At 32.7% G+C, this 19,128-nt stretch overlaps 1 non-coding gene across 1 annotated transcript; it reads right to left on the bottom strand.

Moving 5' to 3' along the window:
* Positions 1-402: 402 nt before the first annotated feature.
* On the bottom strand, positions 403-474 carry TRNAM-CAU (transfer RNA methionine (anticodon CAU)). Its single transcript has one exon. It is a non-coding gene; the product is annotated as a tRNA-Met (tRNA).
* Positions 475-19,128: the final 18,654 nt, after the last annotated feature.

Below are 19,128 nucleotides of genomic sequence, written 5' to 3'. Positions count from 1 at the left end.
AATAAAACCCATATCGAAGGCAATGAATTAATAAAACTATTAATTTGAAAGTTAAGACCTAAAAATTAAAGAACTAAAAACTTATATACACGATAAGTAAGCAAATATGAATCACCGTGTGCGGGCTGTTTCATTGGATGCATCATCCAACGAAAGTATAACGAAATGAGAAAACAAGTTATACGCTCAGTTAAATCATAATCGTAATGCAGCTATCTGAAAACAATTATCCTAAGCGATCAATATGTTATCATTGTTTTGTTAATAAGGAAGACTTACTATTAATATAAAGCAACGTCATCCAGAATACCATTTTAATATTAAAATAGCATTCTAATTCTGCTTTAATTTTTATTATTTTATTGTTTAGAGATGACTGGAGAAAAAGGGGAAAAAAATGTCTAGCAGAGCGTGGTTTCGATCCACGGACCTCTGGGTTATGGGCCCAGCACGCTTCCACTGCGCCACTCTGCTCTTGCTATGGCATTCTTCTGTACCATAAATTATTAATTAATGAAACCTGATTTCTGCAGAGGTAGAAGGTTAACAGAAAAAATTTGCCCTACTTTTCCTTAGTACGTTTAAATACCTTGGCATTCTCTATGCGGAAATTATATCTCATTCTGAGTAATGATCATGCTAGTTTTCTCGGAATACCCTTGTAATGTTCGATTTGTACCTTATTTATTTAATTCTTCAAAATGTGTTGGTATGCAGGTCCAGTGAGCAAATCTATTTAGGATGTATAGCACACACCTATCATCACGAAAGCGTGCGACACTAAAACTGTGTAATAATTTATGCATAAAACTAAATATAATCAATTCAAAGCTAACGGTACAAACAAGTTGGCTAAATTATTGCCCTCACTCCAATTTTTGCAGCTTTATTTTGGTTTATAATACTTTATTCTTATAGGACACGATTCTTTGCTTTAGATATTTCTGAATTTAAAAAAAGAAAGAAAGAGTAAAGGCAAATGCATTTCAAAATCTGCCACTTCTAGTATTTTATTTATTTATTTCCCGCCTTGTATCGCTTAGAAGAACATTAGTGTCTTCTAATTACTTTTTAGCTCTTGCCATTACAATACCTAAAACATTGAAATGAGCTTTTCTTGGACTTTCTATGATTGCAGATGAATAAGATCCTTTTTTTTTTCTCTGCCACAAAAGTTTTTTTTTTCTTTTCGAAAAGACTCGTGTAAAAATTATTTTAAAAGTTAGGAAGGGCCACAATATGTATCAATTAAAAATGTGTTATTTGTTTTATACAACAGCAAATATTATTTTTACATTTAAGAAACGTTTAGTCATCTTTTAACCTCCTGTAGATAGCATAAATAAATTTAAAAAAAAACTGCACTAAATTACTATGGTTACCCAATTTTGGTTAGGATTTCTCAAAGGATCTCGAACTAGTGTCACATAATTTTGGGGGAAATTGTGGGATGCAAAGATTTTTAATAAGCTTAATTTTGTGAATATTGTTAGCCATGTTCCAACAATCAATAATAATTATAGTGTTAGAAGTGTAAATGATAATTGGGATTCAAATTGGACCAGAGCGAACTGAACAGCATTAATAGTTCCCAATTCCGGAATTTTCCAGTCTAGTAGTTTCCTGTGTCCACATATTATACTCAGTCGCTTCGGTAATTTTATTTTATTTCAATATTTTTTATCTTTATTTATTTATTTTTCAGTCGACCACTATTATATACTCAACAAACCAAATAAAATGGAAACTTTGAAGTTTGTAACTTTGATTTTTTTTTTTAATTGTGTCGATCCTTTCAAATATACAGCCATTGTAAACGAGAAACTGTTTTTGAAATAATTCTTTATTTCCAGAGGATTAAAGCTCAACTTTCAAAACATTCTTTACAACTGCGCATGGTGTGGCCCTTCTTTACAAAGGTTTTGTACTAAGAACTAGACTTTTTTTTTAAAAAAAAAAACATCTGCTGCACAGATAGTTTCTTTTTTACCCACTCGTTTTTTTTTTCTTTTAAATTTTATTTATTTATTTTTTATCGATCTCTGAAAGTATCTGTGTTCCCTTTAGAATTACGATGTTGGTTGTAGTTTCCAAAAAAAAAAGTGATGATTTTTTTCTCGGAAAATTTTTCTGAATATCTCATCACACATTGAGATGGAATTACAGCTAAAATTTTAATTTTCTCGTAATACGTTATAGCCTCTCAAACTTTAGACAGGATAGACTTTATACTTTTCGTTATAGACAGGACTATCATTTCAGCTTTGTACGAGCAGACCCGTGATCAAAATGTCAGTTCGCAGTAAAAGAATTCAAACCCTTCGTGACACAGATGTTTTGTGAAAGTCCTTCGGTATCAGACGATTTTATTCGTTCGGTGTGAGACCACCGTTTTACTTCCTGGAGGCCTGAAGTATGAAAACATGGAGTTTTCACATGGATTAAGTCCTGATACCCCCCCCCTTGTTTAAAGCAGTACCGAAATTTAAAATGTTACTTATAGCTGATTTACATAAATGATTTTTTATTATTATAAATGGGATCTCGAATAACAGATTCCCAAGTATCCAGAAAAAGATCTTTGAATTCTACAGCAATGCTCGCGGAATACTTAACTCCACAATATTGCTCTACTCAGTTTCTTTTTCAATTTATCATAGACAGGACTATCATTAAAATAAAATAAAACAAAAATCAGGTACTATGGACCTAACCATTACCAGTTCATAAAAATCTTGGTTTTAGTAAACCCCACAGGATTTTATTTTAGCCAATGTTCGTTAACCCATTGCTTAGATTACGACAAGTAAAATGGATGTGTTTGTAAACTGAGCAGGCTTCGTGTTGTACGGAGAAAAAAAATCTTCTTACCACCGTATGGGACCGGGTAACTAACTTATTTTCAGTTCCTCTCGTAACTAGGAGAGTTTTGACTCAATGAAAGCATTCGAAATGAGATGTTTAAGAAAAATAAATAAGACTTACTGGTCAGAACACAAAAACAAATGAACAATTCAAACACGAATTAAACTAGGCAGAATAGAAATACATCTTTTCCAACTGAAGGATGTCATCTCTGAGGATTACATTATAGAGGTGCTTAAAAATAGCCTAGCAAAGGCAAGATTATCCGCGTAATTGAATATTTCACAATATAAATCATTTTTTATTTTAGATATTGTCCTCTGTATGGATACGTGTTTTATATATAAAAAAGTTGAGAAATAAATAACTATAAAATATAAACGATGTATACAGAAATGTGGAAGAAATAAAATAAATCAAATATGCAATGTTTTTGACCAAATACTAGATACTGGTGAAATTCCAGATGAATGGAAGACAAGCATCATAATACCAATTTTCCAAAAGGAAGATAAACGAAGGTGTGAAAATTATAGACCTATAACATTGCTAAGTCATAGTTATAAAATCTTCACACGCGTTATTCAAAATAGAATCTAAACATTAATGAATGAGATAATAGGAAAAGATCAAGCAGGCTTCAGCCTTGGAAAGTCTACTATAGACCATATTTTTATAGTTAATAGCCTAGCTGAAAAGTAGGTATATAGAGCATATATATATATATATATATATATATATATATACATACAGTATATAGGTATATAGGGCATACCTATATACTGCAGTTTTATTGACTTCCAACAAGTACTTGATTCCATTGACAGGAACAAAATTATAATTATCTTAAAATCTATGACGTCAGCTTCAGAACTACAAACCTTTATTATCAATTATTATAAAGATACCAAAGCAAAGTGTCAAATTTAATAGAAAATCAATAAATTTAGAAAATCATATACTTGAAGAAGTAAAGCAATTTACACATCGTGGCAGTCTCATTACTCACAACCCCGACAAGACAGAAACAGTAAAATACAGACTTAACAAAGGATGATCTAATACGAATAAATTAAACGAAATATGGAAAAATAACAACATTTCAAACAGCCTCAAACTAAAACTCTGTAAAACCATTATTATACCTACAGCAACATATGAAGTCGAGACATGGAGACTCAATCAAAGCATTCGAAATGAAATGTTTAAGAAAAATAAATAAAACTCACTGGTCAGAACACAAAATAAATGAGCAATTCAAACAACAATTAAACTAGAGAGAACATATCTTAGCTATAATTCTCAAACAGCAATTAAGAGGACTTGGATATCTCCAGAGAATATCCTTCCAGAGATTGCCAAATATAGTCTTGAATAGAATCATTGGAGGAGACAATCAAGAGGTAGACCAAAAAGAACTTGGCTACAGTCTTTGAAGGAAAAGTCGCAATTGTCGAGCTTCAGAGAGAGAGAGAGAGAGAGAGAGAGATGACAGAAATGGCCAGAGATAGAGTCAGATGGCAAAGATTTGTTCATAGGGGATTCACAACCCACCATCTGGCGGATGAGAAAGAAGAAGAAGAATGTTTTGCTTGGAGCGCCGTAGAGTTAAAATGTTCACATCAAGAAGTAACATAGGATACTATAATTCAAAAATAGCTACTTTCTGGAAGTATCAGTTTGCAGTTATCTGTTATATATAAAAATGTAAATACAGTAATCCCAAATATAAAAATACCCGTTTTACAAAGGGAAAGAGAAGAGGTCATCTTTAAATGATGTCACACCTATCCAGAAGCTTTTTTTGATTCCCACCTCCGTTACAAATGTATAGACTTCATGACCATCCCACCCGTCTCCCATCCATGTCACAACAGAAATTATTATAAAATACGGAACTACACAGTTTTGCTTTTAAAATTTCTATTTTTGTGAATAACCAAGCTGTCATATTTTGAAATAATAAAAGAAACTATGAATAGTGAGATTCTGTTGGATTCAGTCACTCCACGATAAGCATATGAATGCAAATTATTTTAAAACATTTGTTTAATGATTTTAAGATTTTAAAATAATTTAAGATGCTGTGTTTCTAATGCAAAAAAAATAATAATAATAATTTTTTCCCTCTAAGCAAATGGATATTTTTTTTTTGAACTTCTTCCTAACGCAATCATGCTAGATTGATGTCGATTTCACAGCATCACGCTTTCCGAAAAATCCCTCCAAAACAATTAAAACGGGAGGGGGGGGGAGTAAGTATTTTAAGCAGCACTGCGTGATCAGTTTTCTAATCTAAAAAAAAAAAAAATCAACTATCGATAAACAGCATCCGTACATATTTAGAAACAGCATGCATTCAATATTTTTAAATCCAGAGAAACGGAAAATCAATCCACTTCTAAGCGAGTATATCCAAATGGAATATGAAGCCAATTATAAGGCGGATACAAACACACGTCGGATTGTTGAGAAGGTACGCGATATAATGGCGTGTGAATGATGGGACGATAACAGAGTGCTAGAGATAGCGCGAGAGGTTCAGTACTTTTACCACTAACAGACACAAAAGGGACAGTATGAATTGGTTATCTAGCGGTAACTGAAACTTTATCCATTCACGAGATGTCTAGGCACTATGTCTTCTTAATGAGTTTCTCTACCTAGTGTCTTTTATTAGACATGCCAAGTTTTTTTTTTTTAATCTTCATTAAAGAGTTCTTTTAGTGTTCCAGATAGAACCTTGATATTCAGTGTCTGCATCCAAGATTTCTACTTGGATAGGAACATCATAGTCATGTGCTTAAGTGAATATTAAAGCAGATATTACGCGTCAACCGAAAGAAATTTGTGTTTCTTTGTCGGCGCATGCTTATTTATAGACGTTCTGATGAACAGGTTAAGTGTACGGGACCACCATCACCTCGTGTTAGTAGCCTGTAAGAGAAATGATGTATGGGGTAATTACTTATTTAGGGCTCAAGAAAGCACATATTTCCAAGGATCTGTTTCTCTTAATATATGAAACTTAACTTAGATAAATAGCGCACAATTCATCCCGGTTTAAGTCTTGCATTTTGCCACTCATAATATCACTTGAAATACAAGAAAATTGTTCTTGTAAATTATTCCTGAGATAAGTGAACTATATCATCTTGTCGCCATCGTTTATTAAGCTTTAGATCATGGTAAAAAAATTACGTGTTTTTGAACGTCTGTCTGCGTTGAAATGAGCCGTGTTCTTTTGCTAGATTTATCTTATCTTCCATCTTTTCGTTGCTTAGTGTTTACGGACTATTTTTAAATTCGACTTAATGCAGCACAAAAGTTTAGTGTAACAAGTATTGTATATAATAAGAAATCCGTCTTAGAAGTGTTTTGGTATGCCTGTTTAATGTAATAAATATAATAATATTAAATATAGGAACAGTTTCCAGTTGTAACATAAGTGCTATTTCACTATCCTTATAAACGACCAGGTTTTTATTTTTATTTTTATTTTTATTTATTTTTTTAATTGCGTGAATAAAATATCTGTCAATGAGGAGCAGGCTCTTGTCATCAAATGCAATACGGGCTGCCCTCTGACAGCTAAATTTCACATAAAATACTATTTCATGGACAATTCACAGACAATGGTCAATCCCTGCTGAAATTAGTGAAGCGAGTACATAATTAATTCATACAAAGCTAAATGTACTTGTGGGCGATCACGTTTAAAAAGAAGTATCTTTACTTCATTCAGTTTTATTATTTGTGTTTGTTTGTGTTTGCAGTTTGTGTATTTGTGTTTGAAACAATTTTTATTGTTAAGTATAAACCTGTCAAAAAGTACAAGGATAATTAAAAAAAAAAAAAAAAACGTGAATGGGATAGAGATGAATCACGATATCCAGTCGAGATATACAATAACTTAATTTAATAGTGATTTAACTAATTTTTATTATTAAATTATTTTAATACTGATTTAAATATTTAATTTAAATGATACTTTAAACAGTGATACGATGTATCACTCGTTTATTAAATTATTGCTTAACTAATTTTAGTTTAAAGTAATTTCGTACTGTATTCGCTGTTTTAATTCTGGGACAAGTTTTACCTTTCCGGATGTTTAAAGGTTAAACCTTACATTCGTTATAACATTTTCCCTGACCGTTACGAATTATAAGACACAACTACTTTTACAGAGTTGTGTCTTATAATTCGTAACATAAATTATATACAATTTATAACAAAATAATAACAAAAACAAACTCAAATTTCAGCACTGCTTATTTTATTTTTCATACTTAACTTTTTACTGAAATCCCGTAATTATATCATATTTTGATATTATATTTAAATAATGAAAAGTAATAAATTAATAATTTAATAATATAATAAGCATATTTCGACTCGAGTTGTCTTTTCGAATCTCATATCTTGCGTTAATTAGGAACTACAAATTTTATTAACTCCCTACACACCATTCGAATCACCCTGGTCATTACCTATCACATATATTTCATGGCTTTCTATTCTTGTTGACTTTTTTATGCCCCCCTTCTGCTAGCTCCAGATGTCTCTGTTATTTAAATCTCGTCACATTAAGTACAGTTTAAGGCCTAGCTCTGACACTAATTGATCCCGGTTGCTTTTTATATCCACGCTTTATGTGTTGCAGCGTTTCATAACGGGGAAATTAATGTTACATAATTCACTTTTACGATCTGCGGTTTGGAAATAACAACATAAGACTAAGACGAAATCTGTCGATGTGCCTTTTCTTTACTATGTGTTCGACTTTTCAAATTTCGGTCGAAGTAACTGTAGTGATTATACGTAATTTTTAATCTAGCTATTTATCTATCTGCCCTATCTATCGATGTATCTCCTCTCATTCACAAGCGCAAGATCTATAAAGAGATAATGTCTATTATTAACTTAATACATTCAGCTAATGCTGTGTGTGTGTGTGTGTGTGTGTGTGTGTGTGTGTGTGTGTGTGTGTGTGTGTGTAGTACTTTAATCGAAAGAGAGCGATAAACAAGAGTATATTCACGTCGGGTACTTAAGGATGATGCAGCTCCGTCTTTAAATCCGTAAAATTCAAAACACATTTCATCGTATATGGCCGAAAATGAAAAACACGAAGTATTAATATTGTGAAAAATATTCTCCAAATCAACACTGCCCCCTAGCAAAAAAAAAAAACAAACAAAAAAAAAAAACACCTAGCTGACATTTGTCCTGAAAATGAACCAATATTAACTCATATGCATCGAATAACTATATTTGGAGATTATGAATAGCTGTTATCTCGAAGCGGCTAGATTAAAGTACTTAGTGTAGCAACTCATAGAAACAAAACTAGGCAATTGTAAAAGTGTTCATTACCTCAGATTGCCTCTGTGCTGGCTGACGAAATTGAGATTCTAACAACCCTGACACAGTTTGTATTAAGAAGAAAGAATCTCCATACAGGTAGAAGAGTTTGGAAAGGAGAGAGAGAGAGAGAGAGAGGTCACTGAAAGGGGGAGAGGAATAGTAAATAGGACAACTTATTTTCTTTCGGTCTGCAGCACCGTTAGATCTGATGATGCTACAGGATCATAATCCATATAGCCCAAGACATATTGTGCTTTTCAGCCCTCTTTTCTTCTTTTTTTTTTCATTAGTGACGAAATTTGGCTACTTTAGTGAAAAACAGATTTGTTTATTACTAAGATCTAGTTTTATCTAAAATGTTCAATGGCAAGTGAATGAATCTTTAAGCTGTCCCGCTCATATATCAAACTTCTTCACTAGTACAAAAAATTAAAAATAAAGATAAATAAAAATGGTGGGTATTATTAGATGCAATTACTTTATATATATATAACTAGGGCTTTTCCGAGGTCTTATCCATAGCGCCTGGTTCACTTATAGAACCGTCCTGTGAAACTCGAATGTTTCATTCGGCAAAACAGGCAAATTAACAGGTATAATATGCTAACGCAGATTGAATGAATTTTAATGCTATCAAAACACAGTTTGTCTTATTTGATAACGCATGCAGATAATGGAAGGGCAGTGTTTATATAGGATAAAAAACAATATTATAGATAACTGTCGTTATCGAGACCACTCCACTTCCCAGTATATTTCAGGAGATCCCTCGATTACCAGATCAACAAATTAAATAAGCTGTTAGATGAAGCGTCTTGGGACAAAGAACTAAAAGGTAAGATTAGGGCGCACTTTGCCATAACTCCAGGATGTATGGATTACCAAAAAATCCATAAAGCTAATATTCCACAGAGACCAATAGTCGATAGTATCGGATTGCTGCTATATAAGCTGCCGAAACAACTGTCGTTATTCTTCTCTAACTTCATACGCAATTCTCCCTCTTATAAAAATGTCGAAGATTTCGAATACTAGATAGAACATCTTCACTTTTCTACTTTTGATATTTACATCACTTTTGACATTCTCTCTCTCTCTCTCTACAAATGTTTCCTTAACTAATACTTTGGAATTATCGAAAAATGATTTCCTCCAAACATATTTGAACTATTTGAATTCGCTGTCTATTTTGGATACTTCAAATATCCAAACATAAATAAGACATTGAAGGAACCGTTATAAGTTCTTTTACCTCGCCTGCACTTACCAACTACCTACACGAAGAATTTCGAGAAGCGCATCCTTAATCCTTATGTGGACGATATTTTTCCCATCTGAAATCCTTCCAATTAGAACTTCAAGCACATCTACATAACATTAACTTCCAGCTCACCACAGGATACAGTATATGTCGTAAATGGAACTCAGTAACCGTTGTACGTCCATGGTTACGTCCATCTTATAAAAAATAATGAGACAACTTCAGCCTCTGTTCTTACCAGCTCCGAAAGATGCCAATAAGGTTTCTATTCCTTATGAGAAAGGTGGGTAAAGATCACAAGATCACTTTATTCTGATAAATCAATCTATTCTCAAGTTATCTTCCTAAAGACAAGCCGAATTCATTGTATTGTACAGGAGTTTATCAGATGTTGCTCATGTAGCCTCTTTCAGGCTGCAGAAATGTCGTAGAAGAATTTCAAGAATTCTCTGAATTGAACAAGTTTGGTCATGCTCAGCATGCTATTTCTGTCAGACAGAATGCAACAGAACAAAACCAAAGTTCACCACAAAATCTGTATCTTAATTGAAAGACATTATGCTCCACAAAGTGAAACCAAATAGGAATTATTCCTTAAGGATTTCCAAATTATGTAAAGTGATTTTGCTAAATACACAACATCACTATTATTTTTTAACAGTGATGTTGTGTGTTTAAAACGTATATATGTTTTAAATACATATATTATTATACTTAAAACATATATACGTATTCATATATAAATAAAAACGTATATATGTTTTAATTACTTTCGCACTGTCTATTGAACTCCACCGGTCACACAGTATGTCACACAGCTCACTAAACGTAATGTCACACGAAAAACTTTAAGTGCTTTGTTATATTAAATTGAAACATTCTATTCCACTCCGTTTATTTTGAATTCTCGTAGCCTACTGTTCTACGGAAGACAGCCTTGATACCAGGTAGAAAATATTGCAAAAAAATAAGTATTTGCATAAGCTGTACTCGTTTAATAAATTCCATTCTTTATCTTAAGTTTCTTTAAGCTTTCTCAGGAGTTTGCTTATATGGAACACTTTTTCGTTTAAGGATTTTAAAAGATGTTCAGTACTACATCTTGACTACTTTGAGACGTGACATTGTTTTAGATATGCTTTTCCAGACTTCCTCGCCCCTTTAAAGTGCGACATCATTTTAGAATGCTCTCTCTCTCTCTCTCTCTCTCTCTCTCCCTTTCTTTCCACCTCACCTACCGGCTAGAGCACGTGTATTCTGTTACCGTTACTTCGAGAACAAAACAATGCGATATTGCTAGTAGTTGCCCGCTTACTGTCATTATTTTTTCCCTCTTTCTTCCTGTATGATTTAACAGATGTTTAAGATATTTAAAGAACACGATGGAACCTACGTAATCCCTATTTCTATCAAGAAGTTCTCCAAATAAAAGAAACTCTCAGAGTAGCTATCTTCCATTAGGATCAGTTATCTCCGCAGCTAGTCAGAGAACAAAGTTGCTATAGAGACTTTCGTAGCGGATCGGAAGACAAACGGGAGCCACACGTTTTCTGCTTACTTGAATGAACGACACAAATGGGTCCTATAACGGGTCATCGATCGACGTTACAGTCGGGACTTCCTGGAAAATTGCTCTGGAGGTCCTAGTATCAGGGGAAAGTCTCCGTCCAATAAAACAAGAACTTAAACTCTTATCCTGATAGAGAAAAAGGTTTGCGGTCGTAAAGCGCGTGCCGAAACGTTGATATACCTGACTTTGTGTCCGTTTCTCAAACTTTCAAGATTTCTTGATATTAGAACGATAAAAGATTGACAAACCTACAAGGAATGAGTTCTTTCTTTATTAACCGTTAAATGTCGAAATTCTTCCACTTAATTTGGCCGTAAAATTTTTCAAAATCTTTTCACTAAGGCTGTTATGCTCTGTTTGCTTGGTCATTTATTTCTCGTCATTATAGGTTTCGTTATTTCTATAAAGTTTCAATAGAATTATTGATCTCGCATAACGCTGAAACTTGCTTTAGTCTTAGCCAAAATTTAATAGTGACGTTCACCGTCTTGAAGCGAAAAAAAAATCTATTGACCTCGTGGTATTTAACTGAATGAATTCAATACTTTCACTTTATTTATTAAATATTTTAATAATAAGTAAAGTTTTTAAAGGAGTAAACTATTTATTTAAACATTTTCGAACAAGCAGAAGAAAGAAAGATTATAAAGGGTGAGTGAAAATATAGATGACACCAAAGATCGGGGTGGGTTTTCACTGGTAATAAGATTAGGATTGAATTTTCTGTGATTTAATTGCTAATTAATTGATATAATGCAGGCTCAACGAACCTTTATAGCCTTAGGGGGTTCTAATGTCCAGGATATTTCTGTTACAGATACTTTTATTTCGTTATTTTGGAAATAAAGTATGAAAGCTTTTTCAGTTCTTGTTACGTGATTCTGTTGTATAACATGAGATGCGGTTTCAGTCGGTGGCTGTTTTTCAGACTTTTATTCTTTTGGATTCACCCCCACCCCCATTTGAATTGTTTTATTTAATCTATGAGAAATGGAATATTGCAATTCCTAAAGTGCTTATATAGTCGGGATCATATCGATATATTGGTGAATCGAATGTAAACTGAATCAGGTTGGCAAGGAAAACAACAGACTACACTGTGGTGATTAAATATGTCGTTTTTCTGTTTGCTTATTTGAGATTCTGAGAATTTTTCTAATTTTTGGTCAGTTGTAAATAGGACTTTGTAGATCGTATGTTTACAAATATAAAGTTTTATAAATGTTATGCATATAGGAAAACTTTCATATTTTGAAAGATATAGGAGTTTTATCTAGGAGCGAGGAGGAGGGGGCTTTTTGCTTATGTATTAGCGTGGATATGATCGGTTGAAAAAGATCTTTTTATGTTTTTAATTTCTTCATTTAGATATTTAAGGATTGTGTAAAAGAGTTAGAAACTCCTCCCCAAAATGCAAAATCATAGAGACGAATAATAAAAGAGCGCAGAATTTAGTAACATGAAGTAAAAAAAAAAGCCTAAAAGATTCTACTACAACACCTATTTTCGATCAATGAAGAGTGTGATATTAACAAAGCATGGCAAGGAATAAACGAAGTAATAAAAAATAGAATTAAGGAGAACGCCCAAGAATCACTACTAAAATATATCAACAATTCCATTCACAGAAGATTCAGACCTGCGGATCGCCAACAAAATGTTTATCCTCAACAGAAGGTTCATTAATAATATTGCACAACTAAAACACAACAGTGAGAAAACAGAACTGTATGGCTTTTCCTTCATTCATAATGAAAGAAAGTATTGGCAATTCTAATGATATAAAAAAAAGTCTAGAATTTGATAAAATCGGATCCAATGATACAAAGAACAACTTTTAATTTTTTAAAAACATCCTTAAAAAGACAATAAATGCAATGTTCGAAACAGAAAATATTCCTATTCAATTAAAAACAGCTATCTGTACTTCATTTTATAAAAGTGGAAACAAGAAGTACGTGCAAAACTACAATCCCATCTCCAATCTTCATACACTGGAAAAATAATGGAAAGAATCGTAAATAATAAGCTTCAATGTTACCTTTAAAAGAATCAAGTAATAAGCCAAACCAATTTCCAGAAAGGGAAAAGAACAACTGATTTACTTGGGAATTTGCAGGCCAAATAAATAACTCTCTTGACAAGAACAAGTCTGCAATACTCATTTTATAGATTGAACTAAGACTTTTGATGTAGTAAATCACATCATTCTAATTAGAAAACTAACAACAAACAATAGAGATCGACGGTAAATTAATTAAGTAGTTCAATAATTACCTCTCAGGAAGAAATCAGTCCACTAGAATGCACGGAACACAATACACCAATAGAAATATGCTATGACTTGCAGCTATTTAATATTTAATCTTTACATGAATGACATCCATACACTGTCCATAAATGGTGCGCCTACTTCAGTATGCAGATGACACTGCACTGATTGTAGCCTTTACTAACCTTCAAAAAGCATAGAACAAGCATAAAAAAAATAAATAAATGTTCAAAGTGATTCCACAACAATTCCATTCACAACAGAGGAAAGACACACGATAGTAAAATCTCTCGCCTTGCAAGTAGATTACTCCATGGACTACCCATATTACCTATCCTCGAAAGAAATTAAACACTATCGCAGCGAAATTATTCCAAGTTAGATATATAGTCCGACCCAACATCAAAACTCAAATATACAAATCTATGTGTGAAGCAATAATCAGTTACGGCTTGAGCGCACGGAACAGCAGCTCAATACAAAATACAGAAACTGAATAACTTGAAAGAGAGAGAGAGAGAGAGAGAGAGAGAGAGAGAGAGAGAGAGAGAGTCCACTAATATTCATTTTTTACGACATTACTACCAAAAATAATGCAGAACCACACAAAGCAATACACTTTCATCGGCTACAGTAACACTATATGACTATGCAGCAAGAGGATAGCATACATCTTGTATGTTAAATGCACTTCCGGTAAACAGAGAACGATCTCCACCACTTAAGAATACTCTATAGACTCTTTACACAGAAGTTATAAATAGATAAGGCACCTGGAAATTGCATCATGCGATTCTGTTCTGTTTTATACTTATGCCCAGATCCACATTGTACAATGCAGACTTTCGAAACCATATCCAACGAACATGGTTTTGAAAGTCCTGCATGGGAGAAAAAACCTGCCACCCACGCATGAGACCGTTCTGCAAAAACGCTACACAAGCTTCGAGGATGACATTTACAAAACATATTATAATAATGTTAAATTCATAAATTATGCCACACATGCGAAACGATTAAGCCACAACACAGTATGTAGAGATTATTTAACAATAACTTTCCTGATAACTCTGAAAACATCCTTTTTGGGGAGATGATTTATATACAACTATGAATTAGTAAATACAAATAAATTTTTATAATAATAATTATTGTTATCATTGACCTATCAAGTAGGCCTAAGTTATCTAGGATGACAACGGCATAACCTTCACTATTAATCCAAATTTATATATCTTCAAGGCTTTTATTTGGGAAGAAAACCAGAACATCCAGAGAACTAACGTCAAGGACACACAGTACAATAAGAAAAGAAGAGGAAGTCCCGGGAGGGGGGGGGATGAGCAAACCAGCATACAATAGAACACCAAATGTGTAATATAAATGAAATGAACTACTTCAAACACAGCCTGTATATTAGAAAAATAACAGGTGTGAATAATGTGACTGAAACAATTTACAGTAGCAAAAAAAGATGGGTCGGCCATCGCACGACTAAATAAGAACAGATGAACAAGTCACGTGACAAACTGCTACCTAATAGTAGTAACAATAAAACTTAGAAGACTACCATCAACTAGACGGAAACTTTGTAACCTTTTTCTTGCAGAAGTCCATGAAACGAAATTGCGGATCTGTTTAAGCAATTATCGATTTATATTCCTGTCAATTTATCTTTAGCCAATCCAACTAATTAAATGTCACCTGATCATCTGCGTGAAAAAGTTTGGATTGGCTACAGTATGTAGTACTTGTAAATTTTTTAATAATTGTAAACGAAAGCTTTAAACTGATTATTTTTAGGTTAATATTTTAGGTGTAAAAATATTAACCTACAGCAGTTACATAAACACTGCTAGGGGGGAGGGAAGATGAAGAAGGTCGAGTGTTCTTAAGTTAGCAGTAGACTTGCTTATTGGGAGACATTCATGTAAGAGAAAACAAATCTTGATAAATAAAATAAAAATATCACGCAAATTAACCGTGCAAAGAAGAGCACGGTCAATGTAAGGCGCTGGGGTTAAGAAGAACCACTGAGCTAAGAATCGATAGCTGAAGTTTCCGAATAAGTAAATTAAACATTACCCTCATTATGAAATAAGATAATCTAATACGAGACGGTTAACATTAATCATATTTGTTATCATTCGAGTCGTAATTAATCAAGCTTAATTCGGATATATCTTAGTCATTAATTAGATATTTCACATGCAGCTAAATATAAAGTTTCTTGGTTAATGAACCCCATCTTTTTTCTTTATTAATTCATTAAATTGCCCCATTTTGGATCACAGTTGCGGTTGTTAATTAATTAAACTTAATTGGAAATTATATTTTCTATTTATTATATCATTGTTAATTAGGCAGGTAAGTAAGAGATTTAGAAGAAAACAAAGAAACAGTGTAAAAAAAAAAAAAGAAAAGCAAATCGATATACCAGGTGGCAGAAAATCGGTCTTATTTTCAACTTTATTTCCTGTCGTTTTTGTGATTAACTTTCATTTATTCACTCACTCTCTCGCTCATACACATACTACGTTACCTCTTTCTCTTTTTTCTTTCTCTTCTCTTTTTATTTATTTTTTTTTTTGCTTTCTTCCAACTTTCTTTAATTTCTTCTTTATCTCAATTTCTCCTAATTTCTCTCTTCTTTCTTTTCCTATCTTCTCACTTTCACAAATTTCTCTCTCTGTCTTTCTTTTTAACTGCGGTGATGCGTAAAGAATCGTTTTGTAAGCATTGTTTCTATGGGAAGAATAAAACAGCAACTATCCATTTCTTTGATGCTGTCTCACCGAACAAGTGCATGGCTCGGTTCTGTCTGTTTTCTTTATGATACTTATGATAAATCGCGATGCATTTTTCCTGAGAGAATCCCAGCACACCCTTCATCAGTGCTGCTACTGTTCTCGGTGTGTTCCATTTATTTCTTGTAGACATATTGATTTTTTTTTTTTCGTTTCTCATTCGTGCACCTACAAACGTTTCCTAGTGCTTTCCAAATCTTCTGCAGAAATAAGGAATCAGAAGATTGCCCCGTGTAATAAAGATAGGAAGAATTAATTTCCTTCGAAATTCTAAAGTCACTTGTGTTTCTTCTATCGTTCTTTCTAACGTCGCTGGAGTAGCGTTTTTATAATTACACAAGCTGGGAGTGACCTTTATTTTTTTTTTTTTAAGATCATTACTTTTTCAGACGGCGAACCAACTAAATGTGTCACTTAAGCCGGTTGCTATTACATACGTCTAAGAAAAGAATAACTTTACACTCACTCCATCTTGTTTATATCCTTCTTTTTGTGTAAACTGAAATTACCCTACTATTGCCTTTTTGTTTGTAGGCGGGCATTTAATTTTTGAAGTTTCAATTTCAATATAAATGATAATTTGGTGTACGCGTTCTTCAAGTGAAATATTGAAAATTAAAAATAGAAAATATTACAAAGACATCAAATTAAATTAAAATTTTCAAATATCTACTTACATTACGTCTGCTATATGTGTATGTGGAAGTACTGTCTCCTGCTTGATAACACTGGTTCATTTAAGTTCACAAAATGGAGAGAAAAAAAGTTAGTTAAGAAATTAATGTAATACATTATATTCTACTCTTACTGCTTTACTCTTATTGTGCTCATTATGCTCTTATTATCTAATCTACTCTTATTGCAATACATTCCATTACATTACTAACTATTTAACAGCATTTTAAACGACAAATCACACTAAACATTATCATGTGTAATCAAAATATAAACTTTCGAAAAGTGTCTCTCTCTTTGTGATTCCATTTCGTGAGCCTTCTCTCTTGATAATTCACAAATTGAAGTCTGTGATTTCAAAATATTCAGGCAATTGATAAAATTTCTTTCAGAATAATAACCACACTTTTCTTTAATGCAGAGCCTTTCAAACTTTATGATTGCGTTTATCCTTTGAACCAATGATATAAGATGAAGGGACAGAAATGAAAGGTCCCGAGAGATAGTGAGTCCAAAATATAAAGACAACGTGAGTAAAAATTATTGTACAAATGTTACAAATAAACGAATAATTAACTAATAAGCTTCCTTGTACTTTTGTACATCAAAGAGCTGTTATGTTTTCATGAAAGTTTGATTTGTTCTTTACTTTTTCCAAACTTTAAAAATTCATGTGAAGCAGCATTCTTTCTTTCGCTCAAAGTTAAGAATACTAAAAACGAACCATTTTGGATATAAGATGGTTTGTTTTAAAAGATTTTCATTGCATACAATTCAAGTATAGTTATTTGGTATACTTAATTGTAAGTGTACAGTAAATATTACAGTACGTAATGTGAAGATGTGTTTACTGCATTGATCTAAATAAAAAGTGGTCAAGATCATAAAAAAAAGTCATCCACCTTCCTCAACTATATTTGTGGCATGTTACTTGCAGGAAGTGGGCGCTACATATACTTCTTTCAGTAAAACTGCGGTGGTACTTGCGTGGAGTATCCGATTTGTCATACCAGTGAATTGAACTCAATCAATCAAGTGAAAAATCTGCTATAAAAATACAAGTCTTACACAAAACAGATGAGGTAAAAAAATAAAATAAAAAAACAACTTTAATCTTAACCAGGTGCGATGTGCAATCTCTGACAAAGGGACAAGTCTCCCTCCCCCTTTTATTTTAATGGAAGTAAACAAAATATTTAAACAGCCTCAATATGACAGCAGTTTAATGTTTATGTACACATTCAATGATTTTATTATTCCTAATAGAACACAAATCTCATAAAAATAATATATTGAGATCTCATGGTCTTCTATGAACTTCCTTGCGTTTAAAATAACAACTGGATATGTTTAGATGATTTTAAGATCTCAAATGGAATACATTATGCTTTTTATTCCCAGTCACCAGCTTGGTTGACCTACTGGATATTGCGATCTCCCTTTTCCAACCTATAGGCGGCGAGTTTAATTCCCACTGTTGGCACATGTATTTGTGAATGCCCTTAGGTAGTAGAGGAATTTCGTCACTCTGCAACGAAATTCCTCTACTACCTGAGGGCATTCACAGTACTTAAGGAAATTACCTAATTACTACGTAATCAGGTAATTACGTAATTAGGTGGAACAGTCTTTCCCCCTGAGGTATTTCCCAAGAAATACAATATACAGGCTTTCAAATCGAATGTTAACAAGTTCCTCCTTTCCCAACCCACTACCCATATACGGTACTAAAGTACTATAGGTTGACCAGCTAACCTCTCGTATATGGGCCCAACATTTAAAAAAAAAAAAAAGTAAGGAAATTTCACAGTACTTTGCTTACTGGAGGCCTGAAGTAGCTTGATAAAGTTCCATGTGCGTGTCTAAGAGAGCAGAGTTTCATATTATCTATCGCTTTGTCCATCCAGTACTAATGAACGTCTGTAACGTTTCGTGGGTGGGATTAAAAAATAAATAATACATCAAAATAAAAATAAAAACTTTAAATAACGGTGACCCCACTTTGAAAAACCAGTTTTTTGCAGTTATTCTTAAAAAAATGCCCCAGCTGAAACATAAAAAGACGGTTTTAGTAAAACGTTTATAAAATTATCATACGAAATAAAATATTTAACTCATTTATTGAGTTGAAATTCCGTTTTAGTCCCTTTAGGCATCATCACCAAAATAGTTAAAAGCATATTTAAATATTGCATTCTAAAAGTATTGTTAAAATAAAAAAACAAATAAATATTCTCATGAAACCGAATTGAAAACAGATCATTAAGCAAAAAATAATTATGGAAGCAAGTAACTGGGTAGGTAAATT

Source organism: Typopeltis vanoorti, chromosome 15, assembly GCF_054136105.1.
Source record: "Typopeltis vanoorti isolate ZY-2024b chromosome 15, IOZ_Tvanoo_1.0, whole genome shotgun sequence".
NCBI classification, from domain to species: Eukaryota; Metazoa; Arthropoda; class Arachnida; order Uropygi; family Thelyphonidae; genus Typopeltis; species Typopeltis vanoorti.
This window is presented reverse-complemented; position numbering and strand designations above follow the sequence as displayed.